The sequence below is a fragment of the Peromyscus californicus genome, unplaced genomic scaffold, assembly GCF_007827085.1.
Source record: "Peromyscus californicus insignis strain IS unplaced genomic scaffold, ASM782708v3 Scaffold_16__1_contigs__length_79575227, whole genome shotgun sequence".
Lineage (NCBI taxonomy): Eukaryota > Metazoa > Chordata > Mammalia > Rodentia > Cricetidae > Peromyscus > Peromyscus californicus.
This window is the reverse complement of record NW_026294458.1, coordinates 38753075-38773906: the sequence shown is the minus strand read 5'-3', so window position 1 is coordinate 38773906 and position 20832 is coordinate 38753075. Positions and strand designations below refer to the sequence as shown.

The following is a 20832-nucleotide window of genomic DNA, read 5'->3' as shown; positions in this document are numbered from 1 at the left end:
CCATTACCACCTGTAGCAGGCAAGAGAGTTGGCCCTGGGGTCACAAGAGTTAGAGAACTAGCCCTACCCCTCACCAGCTGCAGCACACAGGAGAACTGGCCCCGCACCCTGCCTGGGGAGCACAATAGAGCTGACCCTGCTTTCAGGGGTGCAGGTAAACCAGCCCTGAGGGCCTGAGAGCTGGAGAGCTAACCTCACTTCCCACTCGTGTGCCCCCTACAGCAGTCTGGAGGGGGCTCTGCCCCGCGCCTGGACAAAACAGTAGTGCTGGCCGTGGTGGTGTGAGTGTGGGTGAGCCAGATCTGAGGACCTAAGAACAGGAGAACTGGCCCTGCTCCTTGCTGCAGGCTCCTTTAGGTGAGCTGGCCAAGGCAGTGCTGGAGAGCTCGCCTGGGTAATGATGATGAGGGAAAGCTGGCGAGCTCACCAACCCAGCTATCACCCAGGCCCAGAACCAGGGCTTTGAGTTGGCCCACCCCAACATCCACCTCATCTATGAACTGTTGGAATGTGTGAAGGGAACGAACCTACAGGTCCAAAACAGTAGCATCTCCACGACTCAGGACAACAACAGGATATTCAGGAACCCCAGTGAGAGCCCATTATTGGCTCGAGGCAATGAACACTGGAAATTAAAATGAATGGACTAAAGGGTAAACTGTGTGACTCAATAGACCACACTACAGTTTCCACAAGATTCTTCTCTCTCTCTCTCTCTCTCTCTGTCAATCTCTCTCTCTCTCTCTGTCAATCTCTCTCTCTCTCTCTCTCTGTTTTTTGTTTTGTTTTATTTTGCATTTTCTTTTAAATTTGGTTTTTTTTTTGGGGGGGGAGGTTGCAAGGGCCGAGGGCAAATGTAAGGGGTTGGAGAGAGAAGTGGGGCTTCGGATGCAGCATGTGAAATCCATAAAGAATCAATAAAAGTTAAAAAAAAAATAATATGAACTTTTGGAGTGTATTTGATCCTCTAATACACCCAAAATGAAATAATTCCGAAAATAATAACAATAAAAGAAGCAGAAAACCTACTGTTTAACATGAAAAGAGAGAACATTTGCATTATTAACGTAAAACATAATGTGAATAGTCGTGAGTCTGTAACCTCCATGCATCTGCCTTCTTGCTACTCAGAGAGAGATTTCCCGAATGCTATTTTAGAACCTTACTCAGCAATCAGTGGGATAAAAATGGCTGGAAAAAACCAGACTCTTCTGCCAGTTCCCTGTTGTGGTTGTGAGATGAGTTTTATGCAAGAAAGTGCTATTTAAAGTCCAAGGGGCAGTTTTATACAGCTGACTGTACACAATTCTAAAGGAAGAACACAGACACTCAGGACACATCTATGGGGCTGTAGCTCTCTCTTGATTTGAACTTATTTAAATTTTACAATGTCCTCTAGAAGTTGGTAAATATTCTTCTTCTATGTCATTGAAGCCAAGATATAAATAATGATACTAATGATGTTAATTGTACTCTGTAAAATCCTTGCATCTCCTTCGTAGCAGTTCTTACAGTTTAAACCATTGCCTAGTCTTATTCATCTTTTAATGCCAAGTTCTGTTGTTATCACTGGGATGTCTGTTCTTTTCAGAAGGGAAACAGGAATAGTGGATCTGGGGGAGAGGGGAGGTTGCGGAGATTGGGAGAAGGGGAAGGAGGGGAGGCTGTGGTTGGGATGTATTGTATAAGAGAATAATAAATAGATAAAATAAAACCACTTCATTTTATTTTTATTTATGTGTCTCTGTGTGTGTGTGTGTGTGTGTGTGTGTGTGTGTGTGTGTGTCTATGTATAGGTATGCACACATGGGTACAGGAGCCCATCGTAGCCAGAAGAGGGCATTGGATCCCCTGGAGTTGGAATTATAGACAGTTTTGAGTTGCTTAACTGGGGTGCTGGGCAGTATACATTACCAGAAATTCATGCTTTATATTAAATGAATTGAGCTAAAGAAGCAGGGAGGGAAAAGGGAAACTCTAAAAGGGCTTCAGGATTAGTTTGCCTTGGTATTGGTTGGTGTCTTAATGGCAGACATTCCTTTTTTTAAAAAAAGTTTATTTTCTTATTTTTTTCAGTACATCCCCTCTCTCTCCTCCTCTCAGCCCCCTCCGCACCTCCACTCCTTTGTTTCATTTCAGAAAAGATCAGGCCTCCTGGGGACATCAGCCAAACATGGCGTAACAAGCTACATATAACAGGAGCAGACACAAACCCTCATATCAGGGCTGGGTGAGGCAACCCTAAGGGGAGAAAAGGGTCTCCCCTTGAGCAGGCAAAAGAGTCAGAGACACGCCCATTGCCACTGTTAGGAGTCCCACAAAAACACTGAGTTAACAACTATAACATATGTATGCAGAGGGCCTAGCACAGACTCATGCAGGCTCCATGATTACTGCTTCAGTCTCTGTGAGCCCCTATGAGCCCTGCTTAGTTGATTCTGTGGGTGGTATTCTCCTAGTGTTCTCCATCCCTCTGGCTTTCATTATTCTTCCTTCCTCTCTTCTTTGGGGTTCCCCAAGCTCGAAGGGGAGGGACCAGATGGAGATTTCCAATTTGGGTTCTCTCTCCGCCGAATGTTTGGCTGTGGGTCTCTGCATCTGCTCCCATTTGTGGCCTGTGGAGACCTCTCTCATGCCGATTGGGCTAGGCACCGATTTATGAGTATAGCGGTATATCGTTAGTAATCATCTCCTTGAATTATTTCCCCAGTCTTGCTTAGTTCTATTCTGGGTCTCTGGGCTGTCCAGTCTCTGGTTCCTGGTCCTTCAGGCAGTGTCTGGCATAGGCTCCCTCAATGGTGTGGGCCTCAAATGGTGTAGACCAGCCATTGGTTGGCCGCTCCCACATTCTGTGCCTCCATTGCCCCAGCACATCTTGGAGGCAGGAAGGTTGTAGGATGAAGGTTTTGTGGCTGGACTGGTGTCTCAGTCCCACCGCTAGAAGCCTTGAGTGGCAGACACTCTTATCTGAAATATGAGAAGCTACAGTAGCCAAAGGATAACTATGATAACCTTAGCACTCAACACAATCCATTCTTTTTATCTGTATTAGACTTGTAATGCCTTCTCACACACATCTTAAACCTCCCTGCTGCCAATTTTCAGTAATGTGATTTTCCTTTTGACAAACACATCTGAACTTCCATATCTATAAATACAGCTTGTGTCCTGCAAAATGCCACATTTCTAGTCTCTGATTTGGAAGCTTCTGGGATTTCAGTTTTTGGGAACTTTTTTTTTTTTTCCACATTTGTTTCTTTGAGTGGATTCGACTTTTGGACTGAACACCATTTGATGCCAAATGAATAGATGATTGAGTAACTCAAGTTGTGGTAAAACATACATAATACTGACAGGGGAAGCTCTGGTTTTCTTTTCTTTTTTTTTCTCTTGTCTCTTTTATAAGGAACATCCAGAGCAGACATTCAAAAACTGAGTCTGGGACGCTTTCTGATTCTCGAGCTTCCTCTTTGCAAAGCTCAGCCTCACATCACAGACTCTGTGAGGCTGCCATTATCTTCTGTTACCTCTCCCAAACAACTTCATTGTTGGTATTTCCCACCTGTGTACCACTGCCCATGCCATTCTTTATGGTACAGATTTGCTGTATTCTCAACGATCTGTGTTTATTATTCCTCTTTCTTTTTTCTAGAAAAGTTTTATTCATTCCTGATGAATGCCTACTAACTTTTAAGCACTCACACAGAGAGTTCCAATGTCTTCCTGGTGGTGAGTTAATTGCTGTTAACCTCCATAGCATTCTGTGATTCCCTTTGGTTTGTTGTATTGATACTGGATTCTAAGTTTTTGTTATAAGTGCCTTTGGTTTCATAGAACTAGCATCTACCAGTGACTTGTACATGATATTCAGTATTGTTTTGTTGACCAAGAAGATGATTTTAAGGGACTTACAAAGATAATTTTGAGACACGGAAAAAGTTTTCAATGTACTTCAAAGACAGTATTCACTGGATGTATACATTATATATTCAATTTTTTTCATTAATAAAAATTTAAGGGTCCTGGAGAATTGGCTCAGTGGTAAGAGCACTGGCTGTTCTTCCAGGGGACCTGGGTTCCACTCCCAGCAATCACACAGTGGTTCACAAACTTAGGTAACTCCAGTCTCAGGGTTTTGAACATGCTCTTCTGGCATTTGCAGGCACCAGGCACACATGTGGTACGCAGACATACATGCAGGCAAAACAACCATACATATAAAAATAAATAAAAATTTAAAAATGTGCCATACTTTCAGACACTGTCTACTGGCATATCGATTGTTCATTAGCCCTTCTTACAATATGACTCTGGAAATCCTTCTATCAAGAGCTTGGATCTCTATTTCTCCTTTGGAATCTAGATGCAGAAGTGACGCTTTGTGGTGATCCTTTCCAGTTTTCTTGAGATACCTGGGAACACTGACTGCTTCTGTTTAGAAGCTCAGCTGACTCAGAGAAGCATATGAAGAGGAGTCCAGGCACCTAATCCACAGTCCTGGCTGAATTCCCAATTGCCGTCTAGAACCCCGAATGTGCCATTGTGAAAGTGGATCTTCAGATGAGTCACCTTGATGTACCATGGACCAGTGATGACTGTTTCTACTAAAGAGGCTCAAATGACACACATTCGAGCACACTACATGATGCTTCTTTTCAGTTGCTCATTTTGGTTTAGATGGTCATAAATAAGCAGTCTGTGTTGCACACGAAGTACGGATCACAAAGTTTTAATTTACAAGTCATACATACTATGTTATCATCTTTGCTTCAGAGATGAGAATATAGAGTTTAGGTTGATCTCAGATGTACAGCTACTGTGTGCATTTGGCTGGAAAAGAGATCTCTGGGTCTGACATGAGAATACACTGGTTGGAAGTCTATTTCTGTAACTTACTAGTAGGTGAATCTTAGCAAAAGGCTTAGCTTCCCTAAATCTGACTCATTTCCCTATTAAGTCTGACTAGAATTAATAAGCCTATGTTAACCTTTCTTTTCTCCTCATTCATTCATTCATTCTTGCATCCATTTTTCACTTATTTACCAATGATTTATAGATAAACTGTATCAAACTGTTTAAGCAGTCAGAAGATAAAGATATGATACTTGTTTTCTTCTCTTCATGGAGTTTTCATAGTTTACTATGAAATTAATGGAATTAATGTATAATGAATGCATTGCAAAACAGTTCAATAAATATCATCTTATGAATAAGTACAGGGTTGCATTGTGACAAGAGGAGAGATCAGTCAGCTCTGCTTTTGGTTAATGGGAGATAGCTCACAGAATGAGAGACATCAGATCTGTGTCTCAAAAGGCGAGTAGACATCAGCAGGTGGACAAAGATCAACAAGGTGTTTCAGAATGGGAGAGCTACACAGAGCTGTAAGCACACAAGAAAACATGTGTCTGTAGCTAACTGTAAGAACTAGGAATCTAGAGAGTGACAAACAAGTTTAAAGGCAGCCCAAGGGCAGCTTTGGAGAGCTTTGTGCATTATATAGAGGAGGTTGGATGTTGTACGTAATGGTAAAGAGAACCACCAATGGAATTAGATTGTGCCAGGAACAGGCTTGAGTTGAAATTTAGAAAGCCCCAGAGCAATAGAGAATAGGGAGAGCAGAAGGGGAATGCAAAGCAATCTGTGCAACATGCACCTTCAAAAGCTCAATAGAGGGTTGATGAAGGTCTGAGCCAGGGTAGGAGCAAGGGGTAAAGGGAGAGTTGTTTGTGTCAGCTGTTTGTATTTAAGGGACAGAAAAGATAGAATTTAAAACCTTTGAACAGATGCAAAGATCCAGTGCAATCCTCTATGTTCAATGATAAAACACGCACTCTGCAAAGGTGAGGACCAAATATTTAACTCTGAGATTTGTATTACAAAATATCTTATATACAACCCCCAAAGAAAGCATATAAAATGTACTTTCAAAAATCTGTGTGTGACTTGTGTTAGCCAGGTTTCTGTCACTTAGGACAAAATGCCCAAGAAAATCCACTTAGAAGGTGAAAACATTTATTTTGGCTCTGGCTTTCAGAGGTTCAGTCCATAGTTGCTTGGCCTCATCACTGTAGGCCTGTGGCAAGGTGGAACACCACAGGCAAGGCAGAAAGTCATGGTGGGGGGGGTGGGCTGGAGCAAAGCTGCTTGCCTCACAATAGCTATGGAACAAAGACCCACTCTTGTCAACTACACCTTACCTCCCAGGTTTCTATCACCCCTCAGTAGCTCATCATTAGGAATCCCTATGACTCATCTCCCTTCCAAAGGCCCCGCCTCTCATCATTGCTACTTAGAGACAAAACCATCATTATAAAGGCCTTTGGGAAACATTTCATATCCAAATTCTAACATGACTTTTTAAAAGGGAAATATTTGAAGAAATAATCATTTTAATTAATTACTTACTGCTTGCTGAATTTTTTTTTCCTGAAGAGATGTAAACAAATGTCTGGTCACCCTGGATAAGGCTTCAGTAGAAGACCAAAGTAATGATTCTATCTAAGAGTAACTTGGTGAATGAATGAGTTTAGTGAATATGCTTACAGAAGTGTGGGTTTAGTGGACATGCTTACAGAAGTATGGATTAGCCAGTCATTGTAAGTTCATGGGTCCCACCCTAACATGGGTGACATTTTTTTCCGAAACTGCACTACTTGTATCCCAGCTTCATTCAACTTTCTGCCTCCTGTACTACAGACCTCCCCTAAGACTGTGTGCATTCTGGTGGTTAGGAGGGAATAATGGCTGGACTTGTCCTGAGGACCCTGTGATCCTCCCTCCCCTTCTCTTACTAGGGAGTGTTCACAGATTCATTACTAATATCATAGACTTAGATATTGCTGTTGTGTTCTGATTTATTGCCTGGACTCTGGGACCAAGCAGTCTATAGGTCACTTCAACAACTTCTGTCCATGATGGCCGAAGGCCGTGTAAAGCCCAGAGGAAATCGCTTTTCCATAACAGCTGCTAAATCATGAATGCATGTCTAGTGACCAGAATACACTAAACTTAGTGGAATTGGAAAGAAGTGTGGAGAAAGGCTGAGATGAAGGTGAAGCATGATCCTAATTAGTCTTATCAATAAAACCAGCAATCAGATATTAGGGTAAAAAACTGAAAGGTCGAAGAAGCAAAGCAGCAGCCACAGTCACTTCTTACCTCTCCAAATACTCAGACCCAAAGGAGGTGCCGAGATACTGTCTCCACCCACCCTATATTCCTGTCTCCAGCTCCCCATTGTGCTGGGATCAAAGGCATGAGCCTCCCAAGTACTAGGATCAAAGGTGTGAGCCTCCCAAGTGCTAGGGTCAAAGGCATGAGCCTCTCAAGGGCTGGGATTAAAGGTGTGAGCCACCACTGCCTGGCCTCTATGGTTAACTAGTGACTAGCTCTGTCCTCTGATCTCCAGGCAAACTTTATTTGTCAGACACAAACAGAGTATCAAACAATAGGAAAGGGGCAACACTAGGTGGGACTCTCAGATCCAAGTGCTTAGTTCTGCCTTTAGGGTATGGACCTTTGCTTCATGGGACCTTCTCAGAAGACAAACATTAGGGAAAAACACCATCTTGTCTTCCTCTATCATCTTCCTTTTTGGTATGGAGGGCTGACCCAAAAGAGGTTGCTGCTTGTTCATTTTTCACAAATAGTGAGATCTGGAGGAATCTAGTTAAGTTGACTGACATATGGCAAATCAAATTGAGCAAGAAACCTTGTTTGTTTCTCATGGCTTCAGTTACATTATGCCCCAGGAAACGGCCTTTATTTGCTCTAACTCAGGGAAATCAGAGGATTGACCACATCTTCAGATAACTTTGAGTTCATGGAGCAGTCAGTCCAACAGCAGAAAGAGGAAAAGACATGTACAAGAGTGTGCACAGAAAACAGAATTTTGCTTTAACTCTTTTGCAAGAATTTGAGAGCTGGAATGTTAGGACATGAGTCTGGAGGGAGATACCAGGACTGGAGAGTTATTATTTTTTTTCTTTTAAAGATGCAGTCTCATATAGCCCAAGCTGACCTTCAACTTATGTAGCTGAAGATGACTTTGGCATTCCCAATCCTCCTGCCTCTTCCTTGCAAGTGGTAGGACTGCAGGTGTCTGTGACCACTCCTGGCTTCAGGGCTACCTACTGAAAAGATTTATTGTTGTTTGAGTTAGAATGTGGAAGAAGGTCTCCAGAAGTAACTCAGTCATGTAAGACTCAGGGTTTGGTTGCAATTTATGATGTCCTGAAGCTGTGTAGAAAGGTAGTCTGTGGTCCACAGCAAGCATGGGAAAGGCATGATTTCAAGCCACTGTTACTTTAGCAAGAACACACAGATCTGCTCTGGGTATTTCCACATAATACTGTCTGGGTTTGAGAGTCATTAACTCAGGGTTATGAGTTCTCATTGTAATGAAGGCACCAGGCTTAATTATTTTGCCATATTTTACCATTTCTCTTAGCCAGCCTGGGAATCCTTGCTCCTTGCCCCGGGTAGGAGGAGGAGGTAGAACAGAAAGTTCCTGTGGAACAGCATTAATCACCAAGGAGAGGCAATTGGCAATAAAACCTACATGGATCCTGGGCTAGGCTAGATTTATAAGTGTGGCTGAGACCCAGCAAATAACTCACTCTGATTTTGCCACCCAACCCTTCGGCGAAAATGAGTCAATCCGAGGAGCATCCAGGCAGAACTCTGGAGCAGCTGGGCTCTCTACAGAAGAGGAGGACCCCATTGCCATTATTAGGGAGAAAGAAAGATTTCCAGGGGTTCTGGGACTTTCTGAGTTTTCTATTTTCTCTCAGGTTCTTTACTTTTCTCTCTAATAAAATTCTCCTCACATTTACTTCTTCAGAAAAACCGATACCTCTGGAACACTTGCCAATAAACTTATTTAAAGGCTATGTGGAAACGAGGAAGCGGGAGTTAGCTGCAGCTGTATTGATCAATGGGGATCGAATGACAATCTTAAAAAATCTGTGTCGTTGCAATCACCAAGTCCCTGGACCCAACGTCTCTGCCTTCATCCTCCCCAGTAACCTTAGCCTGCTTGTGAATGTGACCCACCGGCAGTCAGCGCTGCTTCCCTTGGTGCCTCCCTGCCCATAATTCCATTTTCTTACATGAAACAACCTTGACTTTTAGTAGAGAGGGGAGGCAAACACTGGGGCAGAAACCACAACCACAGCCATCATCATCTGGTGCACAATGGGGGCTACCACCATGTTTTGTAGTGGTCACTCTGACTTTCTTCCCTCGGCAGGTGGGCTGCTTTCCTCTGTGCCCGCTCTCTCCTGACCCGTCCTTCCTTTGAGTCCGTTTGTCCAGAACATAAAATATACAGAACCCATCTTTACCACCATTAACGTGAATTTGGCTACGTACTTATTTCATTTGATGACTGTTCAAATCGTTACGTCTGTGCATGTGTGTGTTCATGTGTGTGAGTGTGGTTACACGCCGCCCATGGTGCACACATGGAGGTCACAGGACAATCTTGGGCATCAGTCCCTGTCTTCCACCTTGTCTGAGACCGAGTCTCTTGTTCAGTACTTTGTACACCAGGCGAGCTGGGCCATGAGCTCCTGGGGATTCTCCTGTCTCCAACTGGCCTCTTGTCTAGGAGCATCATTATGTCCAGCTTCCTGTGGGTTCTGGGGATCCGAATGGAGTCCTCTTGTTTGCATGACAAGAGCTTCCTCCAGTGTGTTTGGTTCTGAAGCCGTTCCCAGTACGTATCAGCATGTGCTACTGACACTCGGAGCTTCACATGAACGGCTGAGTGTCTACTAATTCACTTTTGAAGACGTCCTCCTCCTCCCAGATCCTCAGGGAAACACGGCGGCTTTGCGGAGAGGATGTAGTAGAGAGAGAGAGAGTATCCAGACTTCCCGTCTCCCAGCAATGAGATTCCTAGACTTCCCCATAACCTCTGTTGGATCTTTAGGACTTATTTTCCTTTCTATTAAGGTGACTATTCAAATTCTATCTCGAAACAACTCAGATCAGTCATGACTTGAGATGCAGTTTGGAAGCATGGCCCCCTCTCTCTGACCTCGCTCTTGCTGGGTGGTTGTCGAGCCTTGCAGGAGGAGGAAGAAGAGGTGGGCTGGGGCCTGGAGTCGTTTTCGTGTGGTTGAGCCTCACAGCCTCTTCTGTTTTGTTTCTACTCCTGAAGCCGCCTTCTAACCAACCCCTCCCCACCTCTTTACCCTCAACCCCACCCCCACCCCCCAAACCACAACCACAGTTAAATAATTGAGCGCACGAAACAAATAAAACTGCCGGGGTGTGAATATGTCTCTCTGGTCACGCTATCCCCATGAGAGACGCCACCCCCCGCCGTCAACAGCAAGAGGCAGAATTCTCTAGTGAGGCAGGTTTGTGAGGGACTGGGAAAGGAAGGCCCACGAGTCTGGGCAGGGGCCTGTAGGTTCTTGGAAGCTGGAAGAGGGTGGGGCGGAGGCACTCCCAAGAACTCTGGCAAACTTAGAAGGGAGAGGAAGAACAAACAGTCTCACCTCCACAGCCATCGGGCCATTTATTCATTCAACACACAATTTATGACTTGGTTCATGTTTGGGCTCAAGAGAGTTGGAAGAGTCTCTTGGCATTGCAGCTCTGAATGAGAACGAGTTCATTGTAAACAATTGTTTTTTTCTAATTCAAACTTTCAAGGGGACTTTGAAAGTGGCTGTCTCAGAACAAAGCTCTACTTAAAAATCTAGCTAAAGCATTAAAGTTGAGAACGATAATCACACTTTTTTCAACTTCCTGTCTTTAGAGTCCTGGCATGAAGTAACAAGGTTATCTGTGAGCTCTTCAACTGAAGAGGGGCACTTTTAGGAAGTACTGACCTCTGAGTTCCACCCAAGACCAGTGAAATCAGAACTGTTTCTAATGAGTTTAAAACTCCCCAGTGAGTTTAATGAGAGGCTAGGTTGGAGTGCCTGAGTCCACCAACCAGCATATCTAGGCATTTAATAAGCATCACCATGGTGTTGCATCTGGAGTCCAGAGAAAAAGAGGTGATGTGCACCCCACGACCCCCAGGGAGAGGAATTGAGAGTGGTCATCCAAGTCTGAGGAGGGCTCAGTGTGAGGAAAGGGGAAAACCAATCGAGAACAGGCAGAGGGGGGTGACTGTGTCAAGGGCCCTGGAAAACGGGGTCTATATTGCAGAGCAGCGCAGTACAATCAGATTCTAAAACGGGTCTCTACTGAGATCAGTTGCAGCTGGACTTCGGTTAGCTGAGGCAAGAAGGAAGAAGACATGGATGAGGACTAGAACTCTTTTCTTACCCTCATGTCAGAACACGGCCATTACTGACCGTAAGTATGTTTGTTTTTTTTTTTTTTTAAATTTTATATTGCAAACACTGAAAGTCTGATAGCCAGCCAGCACCGCTGCTTAACCAGAGGGTCCTTTACCTCCGAGACGTTGGCTGCTTCACTGTGGGTGTTGGAAAACATTAGTACTGAAGCATTTACTGTCTTCCCAACAATGAGGTCCCACTGAGATTATGAAGGGCCAGGTTTCTGGGCAAGTGACCTTAGATCTTCATATTACTGTTTCTATATTTATTTCTCAAAGCTCAAGCCTGGGAAATTTTGGTGAAGGCCCTGAGAGAAGAATTCAGTAATGTATGGGCCTCTAAAGTTAGCCACAGGCCTGGGTCACTTGGTTCAACACCCTGTTAGAATCAGGCAGTCCCGAACTCACATTCTACCCATCCCCAGTCCACCCTTTCCCCTGCACCCTTTTAACTTTTCATTTTGAGATAGGGTCTGGTTCGTTTGTCCAGGATGGTTTTGAACTTTCTTTTTAGCTCAGGTGGGCCTTGAATTTGCCATTCTCCTGTCTCAGTTTCCAGAGTAGCTTGGATTACAATAATCTGACTAGTTGATTTCTTTTTCCTTCTAAAGTTATTTATTTAATTTTATGTGTATGGGTGTTCCACCTGCATTTGAGTCTGTACGCCGTGTATATGTCTTACAGTCATGGAGGCCAGAAGAGAATATCCTATCCCCTGTAACTGGAATTACAGACGGTTGTGGGCCTCCATGTAGGTGCTGGGAGTTGAACCTGGGGTCCACCAGAAGAGCAGCCAGTGAGTACTCTCAATCCCTGAACCATCTCTCCAGCCCCAGGATGATTTTCTTATGGAGAAATTAAGAGTAATGTAAAATGCAGAATTATGGCATGATACAAAAATTTTAAAAATTAAAAAAATATGTATGGTAAGATGGATACAAAATTTGTTACCTACCCATTTTAAAATGCACAATTTATTAATGTTAGGAAGATTCAATTTTTTTTTGTGTAGTTATGTCCAGATCTCTTCTCATCATGTAAAACTGAAGCTCCAAGGTTAAATAGCTCTCCTTGCCTCACTCGTAGATTCCGGAAGCTACTATTCTACGTTTTTGTGTGTATTAATTTGATGACTCTCGGCACCACTCGGAAGTGGACTTATATGGTCTTTGCCTTCTTATGATTAGCTTATTTCCCTTGGCATAATGTCCTGAAAGTCTTTCTATGTTGTAGCACATGCCAGAGTTCCCTTCTTGTAAAGTGCTGAATAATACTAACCTGCGTGTACACGCATGCCATGCTTTGCTTACCCTGTATCCTGCTGTTGGGCAGGTGTGGGTACTTCCCACCTTCTGTCTATTATGAATTATGTGTCTACAAATACGGATGCAGGATATCTGCTGTAGAGAATTTTTAAGGAACTGCAGAACTCTGCTCTTCTGCAGCTGCTTCACTTCTTATCCCTCTTGGCAATGCACAAGAAATTCCAATTTCTCTTCTCCCACGCCATCACTTGTTACTTTCTCTGTTTTTTTTTTTAAATTATTATTATAGTCATCCTTGTAGGCATAAAGCAGAATCTCACTGTGGCTATGATTGGCACTTATTTAATATTTAGTAACACTGAGCATTTTTTTCACATGCTTATAGGCCATTAGAATGTTTATGCAAGTCTTTTACCCATTTTGAATCAGGTTTTGTTATTGTCAAGAGAAAGAGAAAGAATACAATTTTTGCAATATAGATTTTGACAAGCATTGCCAGGTCTTATAAAGGTTTTTTTGGGGTGTGTGTGTGTGTGTGTGTGTGTGTGTGTGTGTGTGTGTGTGTGTGAAACAGTGGGCTCCTTACGGGTTGACCCCAACTTTAAATGCTAGTGAGTGTTGTCCAGGTACTTCCTTAATTTTAACATATGATATGTGCTCCAGCTGTTTTAGGTATCTCCTTCCCTCCCTCTCTCCCTTCTTTCTGCCCCCTCTCTCCCTCCTCCCTCCTTTCTTCCCCTTTTCCTCTCTCCCTCCTTCCCCCCTTCTCCCACACTCTCTGCTCTCCCTTTCAGTACTAGGGATTGCAGCCAGGGCAAGCACTCTAGACTGAATTGTATCCCAGTCCCTCCCCGACTTTAACTTTTTGTTCGGAGCCAGGGTCTTGCTAAGATGTCTAGGCAGGCTTTGACCTTGCCATTCTCCTGTCTCATCTTCCCAAGGGGCTGAGATTACAGGCCTGTCTCTTCAGGCTTGGTTAGCTGCTGTGAATCTTGACCTACAGGAAGGTACCTGCTGTTCTTGTTGGTAGAGATGTGGTCCTGCATGGAAGGCTGGTTTCCATCAGGAGTAATAGCAAAGTGTCAAGTGTGGCATTCATTGAGAGCTACACACCTCTGCTGGACACGGAAGCATATTTATGTTTTAGGATCTCAGGCTACTGAAGTATGATTTATATGCCACACACCCAGCCACATATGCTGTCCAATTCTATGATTTTTAGTAAATTCACAGAGTTTGCCATCATCACAATTCTCCCTCAACATATTTTCACCATGCCCCAAAGAACCCTTCTCTTGGTCTCAGTCATCCTCAGTCTACTCTGTTTCTAGATCTGCCAGTTTGGGATATTTTATCTAGTATGGAGCCTTTCTTGATTGGTGTACTTCTTTGAGCCCAATGTCTGACAACAAGCATTTAACACTCTGTCACATGGATAACTAGTTTACAGTTCATCTTTGACAGGCAGCTGGAGAGTTTCCAGGTTTCAGACGTGATCAGCAATTGTTTCTATGAATGCAAGTCTTTCTGTTGATATATATATATCTTACTTACCTCTCCCTTTATCTTTCTTCTATTATTTTTTTTCCAGTTTTGAGTGGCTGTGGTGTATACTCATGTGTGTACACCTATATTTGCACGTGTGTTCATGCATGTGTGTACGTGGGTGTACATACACCTGTGTGGAGGCCTGATATTGATGTTAGTAATCATCCTCCACCATTCTTTGACATTATTCGTTGAGGCAGAATCTCCCAGAGCTAGTTAGTGTAGCTAGTTTTGTAGCCAGCTTGCTTGTTTATTTTTTATTTTATTTTAAAAATTAATTAATTAATTATTAATTATTTTTGGTTTCTCAAGACAAGGTTTCCTTGTATAGCCCTGAGCTGTCCTGGAACTTGCTCTGTAGACCAGGCTGGCCTTGAACTCAGAGATTTCTGCCTCTGCTTCCCAAGTGCTGGGATTAAAGGCATGCACCACCATTGACTGGCTGTAGCCAGCTTGCCAGCTTGCTCTGAGAACCCCTTGTCTCGCCTTCTGAGGCTGAAATGCAGGCAGGACACCACACACACACACACACACCTGACATTTTTATGTGGTTCTGGTTTTTAACCACTGGGCCATTTCCTCAACACTGTTTTTTGTCTTTTTGATACAGGGTCATGCAACCCAGGCTGGCTTTGAATTTGCTATGAGGATGACCATGTTGCCTTGTGCTTTTTTTTTTTTTTAAAGTAAATTTGCTTCCTCCTTGGAGCTGAGGACCAAACCTAGTGCAAGCATTCTACCACCATGCTAAATCCCTAACTCCTGAGAATGACCTTGAGATTCTGATGGTCTTGCTTCCATCTCTGGAATTCTAGGATTTTAAGAATGTGCTGCTACACCTGATTTACCAGGTTATTAGGATTGAATCCAGGGCCTTGAGGATGCTGGGCGAGCACTCTACTAACCAGGCTATATCCTCAGCTCTCTATTTCTACTGAGTAGATAGGACTAGAATTGCTGAATTTTACTGTGAATTTGTATATAATTAAAAACAAACCCACCCATTTTTTCCCAAGGAACTGTGCTGTTTTACATTCCCATCAACACTGTGTGAAGGTCCTGGTTCTTTATGTCCTTGCTAAAACTTGCCATTGTTTGTCCTGGGGATTATATTCCTTCAGTGGGTCTCTTTTTTGCTCTAGTTTGAATTTCTGTAATTACAAGTGTTACTAAGCATCTTTCCATACATTTGCTGGCCCTTCACTTAGCTCCCTTAGTGTTTTTTTTTCTCAAATTCTTTGCACATTATAAAAATTGGGCTCTTCTTTACCTTTGTCATAAGAGTTCCTCGTGTAATCCAAATGTAATTCTCTTAGCAGATGAGAATTAGCAGGTTTGCGAGTACTTTCTCCAGGTCTGTGACTTTTCTTTCTTTTTCTTTTTTAACAGTATTGTTTAAAATGTAAAACTAACATTTTGATAGTCTAACTCATCAATTTTTTTTGTTTATGAATTGTGTTTTAACTGAAAATTCTAGCTCAACCAAAGAGCATAAAGATTTTCTCCAAAAAAATTTTATAGTTTTTTTCCCCCTTCTTATATGTAGATGAAAGCACTGATTCATTTTGAGTTCACTTTTGTGTATGGTGTAAGGTAAGGGTTTAGCTGAATCTTTATTCCAGTACGTGTCCAGTAGAGCCAACATCATTTGTTGAGAAAATGGCTCCTGTATTACTGACCATGCTTTAAAACCTTTTTATTTTATTTGGCCCTCTAGAGTACAAACAGAGTAGGGAGGGTGTGAAGAGAGGAGTTCATACACAGGTGAGGTAGAAAATGCTCTGTGCTGAAATTCTAAACACTAACATGAAGGAGACTGAGCATTCGGCTGATGTTTTAAAGACTAACTTGGACCACACATATTTTGTTTCCTTCATCTCCCCCGTTCCCTCCCCTACCCCGCACTGAACATCTGCTTTTTTCTTGTGAGAGGAAGTGAAAGATTTAGGTCAGGCATAAAAACAAACCATCTTTAAGGCATTCTTCCCTTTTAAAAGCCCCTACCCCTGACCCTGCTGGGTCAACTAAGCACCGAAGTATATACTGTTATGAGTAGTTCTAAAGTGAGTTTTACAAGTTGGCTTTTCCCAGGAAGAACAATTGAGACTGCTGTGTCTGAGTGTTGTGAAATTAAAAAGCTTGCCCCTTTCAAGGATGCTGGCAAGAGCTAAGAGAGACCATCCTTCAAGGGCCAGAGGACTGCCTCTTTCTCTTTCTTTCTTTCTTTTCTTTCTTTTTCTTTCTTTCTTTCTTTCTTTCTTTCTTTCTTTCTTTCTTTCTTTCTTTCTTTCTCTCTCTCTCTCTCTCTCTCTCTCTCTCTCTCTCTCTCCCTCCCTCCCTCCCTCCCTCCCTCCCTCCCTCCCTTCCTGTCTTTCTTCCTTCCTTTCTTTCTTCTATCTATCTATCTTCCTTCCTTCCTTCCTTTCTTTTTCTTTCTTTCTTTTTTTTTAATTTGATGTTTCCTAAAAGAAACATCTGAAGAGGATCTGTGCAGCCAGGAAGATCCATATTCAGATCTTACTTGTGTCTATGGCGGGCTTGATAGAGGAGAGGGAGAGACCTGTATTCTTGGGGAAGTCTGTCTCTAGAAAAATATTATTCTTTATAAAGAACATAATGATTTACATCTTCCTGCACAGAAATCTACTGGGCTCTTATGTAGCAACTGATGGAGTGGCTATAACTAGGGCATTCTTGTACTCTACCATTACCAAAGTTACCCTAGGATTAGGGTTGTGCCTTTCTATCGCCCTGGCCACCACCCTGTGAAGTAACAGCTAACATGTATCTATCCTTTACCTATACACTACTGTGCTGTGTTCCCCATTTTAATTTATTTAACTGTGCCTTAGGTTCATAACTGCGTTATTTGGGGGGAACTGAAATGCAGAAGCAACTGAGGTGGTATCTGGAGACGGAGAGACTCCTCCTCCTGAAAGAGCTTTGAGCCAGAAAAATCATCTAGGAAGATCCTTGAGGGACACACAGCAGCTGAGCCCCTTTCTCAGCCCTGCATTTTCTTTAAACTTTTAGGATTCAGCTGAGGCAAGGAAGAAAGTGGAAGCAAACACTTCTCTCTATCTTCTTGCTTTGGTTTAACATGCTTTTTTTTTTTTTAAATTTGAAAATGAGATTTTAAAGTGAACACCCAAAATAATGGTTCCACGGGAAATAGGAGTGAGAAGCTTGTTTTGGACAGGTGATGCCCGGTGCAGCAGGAGACTTTTTGCCATAGATGAGTGCCTCTTCACTGATCCGTTAGCACAGACCTGTAGTTCAAAGCCTAAATGTGCTTCCCCCACGGGCCCACGGGTGTGTTAAAGGTGTGGTTGGTCTCCAGCCTGTGGGGTGACTGGGAGGTGCTCCGGCCTTTAAGAGGAGGAAGTGAGGTCACCTGGGTTGTGTGCTGTCTCGGCTTCTTTTCTCCTGACAAAGCACCTGAAGGGAGAAAGGGTCTGTTTGAGCTCACAATCCAAAGCATCATGGCAGGGAGGTCGGGCGGCAGGGGATTCAAAGGGCTGCTCGCTTGTATCCACAGAAAGCGGAGAACACTGAATGCATGCTTGCTGCTGCTCAACGCACCTCTCCATTTTTATATAGTTTAGGACCACCTGCCCAGGGAATAGTCCCAGCTGCAGTTATGAAGGGTCTAAATCAAGTAAGAATTGTCATCAAAAATTCAGACAGTCCCTCACAGGCACACCCAGGGGCTTGACTCCCGGGTGGTTCTAGACTCTGTCCAGATGATAATTAACACTAACTAGCATGTGCCCCTTGAGAGATACTGGGACCAAGGCCCTTCCCGCCTGTTCCTGACCACAGTTAGGTCCACAGGCTTCCTGCGTCATGTGATTCTCCCTTACATACTACGCCACTACAGACCCAAGGCAACAGGGTTAAACAACTGCAGATTGAAACCCTGGGTCAAATAAACCTTTCTCCTTGATTATCTTGGGTATTTTGTTACAGCAGTGAAAAGCTGGCTGGTGTATTTTGACAGTCCGGATACGGCTCTACAGTGATATTGGAGTCCGTTAGCTTATCTAAAATTTTGGTTTCTTGGGCCGGGCGGTGGTGGCGCACGCCTTTAATCCCAGCACTCGGGAGGCAGAGCCAGGCGGATCTCTGTGAGTTCGAGGCCAGCCTGGGCTACCAAGTGAGTCCCAGGAAAGGCGCAAAGCTACACAGAGAAACCCTGTCTCGAAAAACCAAAAAAAAAAAAAAAAAAATTTTTGGTTTCTTTTTTGACTGCTGGCTCCTGACCTCCCTTTTTAGAGCACGTATTTCAGAAATTTTTTCCTTGCCCATAAATCTTCTCCTGGCCTTACACCAATTATAAGCCAGGAATGTCTTTCTTCAGGGTCCGAGGGACTTCCATTCAAAATGTGACCATCAAGAAAAAAAGACGGGGCCTCTGTCTCTTGGTATCCGTGTGAGGACCAATTTCAGAGAGTGCCAACCGGCAAACAGATGACCATTTTACTTTGACAAACCTCTCTCTCCGGTGTCCTTCATCGATGCTCAGGAATTCACCTTTGTAAAAAACTCCCTTACAGTGTTTGCTTCGACAGCATGTACACTAAAATTGGAACAACCCAGAGAAGATAAACACGGCCCCGGCACGAGGATGACATGCAAACTCATGAAATGTTCCATGCTGTTTTCACTAAATCAGCATAGTACTTAACTGCTTTCTAAGTATTTGTCCTTCTACCCACAGTCAGCTAGAGCCCTCACCCCTCATCAAGGAAGCTTTTCTTTGCAACAGATGGAGGCCGTTGCTGAAAACTCACACCAATTAAAACGCAGAGTCGAGGAGCCCAGTCCCAGTGGATGCATCTACCAAACAATTCCCACACCTTATAAGGCTCAGGGAACACGGCAAGAGAAGGGGCCGTTGGGTTTGTGAGAGGACCGGGGAGTTTGCTGGGAGATTGTGTCTCCTAGCAACCTCAGAAGCTACACCCACAAACATTCGCCATTATTGCCTAAGTGTGAGCTGAACAAGGACAACGGTAGCCATGCTGTCATGGATGGGGGAAAGCCCACGAGGCCTCCAACCTCCACAAAGAACTGTAAGTAACCAGGAATGTCGAGAGTGGGAGAAACAGCCTTCCCCAGGGAAGAGCACACCACGTGGTTGTCCAATACCAAACGGTCAGCCCTGAAGACATACATACAAGTAACATATGGATGGAGCAGGTTGTATTTAGGGGTATATATGTATATATACATGTAACAATAATGAAAAAGGAGGTCATGGGTTGGAAGGATAGCATGGAAAGATATATGGGAGAGCTTAGAGGGAGGAAAGGGAAGAGGAAATTATGGAATTATATTGTGATCTTAAAAATAAAAGAAATAATATTTTAAACACACACACACACACACACACACACACACACACACACACACACACACACTTATGCCTTTTGTTTAGAGGGAATTGAATTTGGTCTCCTTGATCACACTAGGCTTGACTCCTGTTGTGGTGGTCTCCCCCCAATATAATCATCTTGTTAACTTTTTAAAGAATTTCATCAATGCACTCAAAGTATTTCCATCATAGTCACTCCACCCTTCTTCCTAACTGCTTCCAAATCCACTCCCTTCTGACTCCGTGCCTTTCCCCATTTCAACTTCCTGTCCTTTTTTTTTTTATAGTTCTTTCTTCCTTTCCTTCCTTTTTTTCTTCCTTCCTTTTCTTTTTCTTTCTTTTTTTATAACCCATGAAGTCAAATTTGAGCTGCCCATATCCTCATGGGTGTGAGGTCATTGCACGGTTGACCTACGCTTGCCCTTTAAGGTTCAGGCCCTTAAAAGAACTGACTGCCCCTCCTCCAGAAGCCATCACGTACCAATGGCTCCTCAGCCAGGGGTGGGGCCCAGTGAGCCCCTCTCCACTCCATGCTAGAATGCTGACTCATGAGTGCAGCCGTCCTGCCTCATCCAGAAGACACTGTTTCACTGCAGTCTTCCCTGACTTGGGTCTCTTGCAGTTTTTCTGTCCCCTCTTCTTCCTTGATGGTCCTTGAGCCTTGTGGGGAGGGGTGTGATAAAGACCCATTTATGGCTGAGCACCCCACATATACTGACTCTCCACCCTTTGACCAGTTGGGGGTTCCCTTGTTAACTGTTGGTCATTTCTTACAGCAATCTGCAATGGTGTGTTTCTTGTTTGTTTAACTCTACCTGGGGTTGTCCTTCTTTGACATACGGTAACTTGAATACTATTTTACTTTAACTGATTCCCCAGTGAGTCTGAAAAAACGAATAACCCAGAACACAGGATGACTTTGTCATGGTACACTGTTATTTGGAGTCATTACGGGGGTCCTGTTGTATAAAATATTTCACATACTTTAATTACATTTAACAAGTCTAAAACCAAACTGCTTCCTGTCTTTCCTTGTCAAGAGATGACCTAGGTACCCCAAACATAGCCACCTAATTTAATACACAGAAAATGCATATACACAGACACACAATTAATAATAGCTATCTATTTTTTTCAGGCCTGATACATGCCACACACTGTATGCTTTGTACATAATGCACTTTATAAAACATTGCCTCAGCTAATCTTTATAGCATCTCAGTGTTAGGCACAATTATTTATTTCATACATGAGGAAGCTGAGGCTCAGAAAGGTTGAGTAAGCTCTATAAACCACACAACTCGTACAGGTCAGAAGTGTGATACAACCCTATCAGC

At 43.4% G+C, this 20832-nt stretch overlaps 1 non-coding gene across 1 annotated transcript; it reads left to right on the top strand.

Annotated features, from left to right (window-relative positions):
- The first annotated feature begins 18673 nt into the window (after positions 1–18673).
- Positions 18674–18780, top strand: LOC128112333 (U6 spliceosomal RNA). Its single transcript, XR_008218953.1, has one exon. It is a non-coding gene; the product is annotated as a U6 spliceosomal RNA (small nuclear RNA).
- The last annotated feature ends 2052 nt before the right edge of the window (positions 18781–20832 follow it).